Source organism: Sphaeramia orbicularis, chromosome 21 (assembly GCF_902148855.1).
Source record: "Sphaeramia orbicularis chromosome 21, fSphaOr1.1, whole genome shotgun sequence".
Lineage (NCBI taxonomy): Eukaryota > Metazoa > Chordata > Actinopteri > Kurtiformes > Apogonidae > Sphaeramia > Sphaeramia orbicularis.
The window spans coordinates 34,639,574-34,640,325 of NC_043977.1; positions in this window are offsets into that span (position 1 = coordinate 34,639,574).

The following is a 752-nucleotide window of genomic DNA, read 5'->3' on the forward strand; positions in this document are numbered from 1 at the left end:
GAAAAAAACTGCATCGGCAGCATTTTGTGGATATGAGGTTTACCGCTGGTCTCCCATCAGGCAATGGGCTAATCTTATTTTGAGACATACTCATACATCTGTTTAAAGTTATATTGAGGATATTTAAATTTGAAATAGTTTTATATTGACTCACAGTATACAAATAAAAAAAAGTGTTTATCGTGTACCGTCATGATTTTCCTGCTTCAATGTAGACTCATCTAACCTCGGAGGGAAGCAGGTTGTACTGACAGCTGCTTGTGTAGATGGAAAAAAGTGTCCTTGAGCTGCCCTTCATTTTGGGGATCCAGTCAAAATGCTGTTGCTGTTCAATACATCTGAAGTCATGAGTTTTATAATCCTTTAATATTCTTTTAGTGACCTAGAGGGTCAGGGTCAAGCTCTCAATGTGTGTATTTCAACAGTCTTCTTCTCAAAAACTACCAGTCAGATTCATTTCAGTGTTTTATGGAGCTGATGTGGGACAATGTCTACGAAGTTTGTTCACAGTTATGAGAAATTTAGATTTTTGAATTTTTTGAAGTACTTATAATGGGCCGTATTCTGATGACTTATAAAATGGAAATGGTTAGAGATGTCAATGTAGTTACTTTTGAGCACTGATAGGAAGTCACATATGGACTTTGATTTAAATAGTTGAGTTCTCTTCCAGTGAAAGTCCCACCCACTTCTAGTTTGAGATTGATCTCCTGCATCAACACCACAGGACTCTAACATAGGGCAGAACCTGG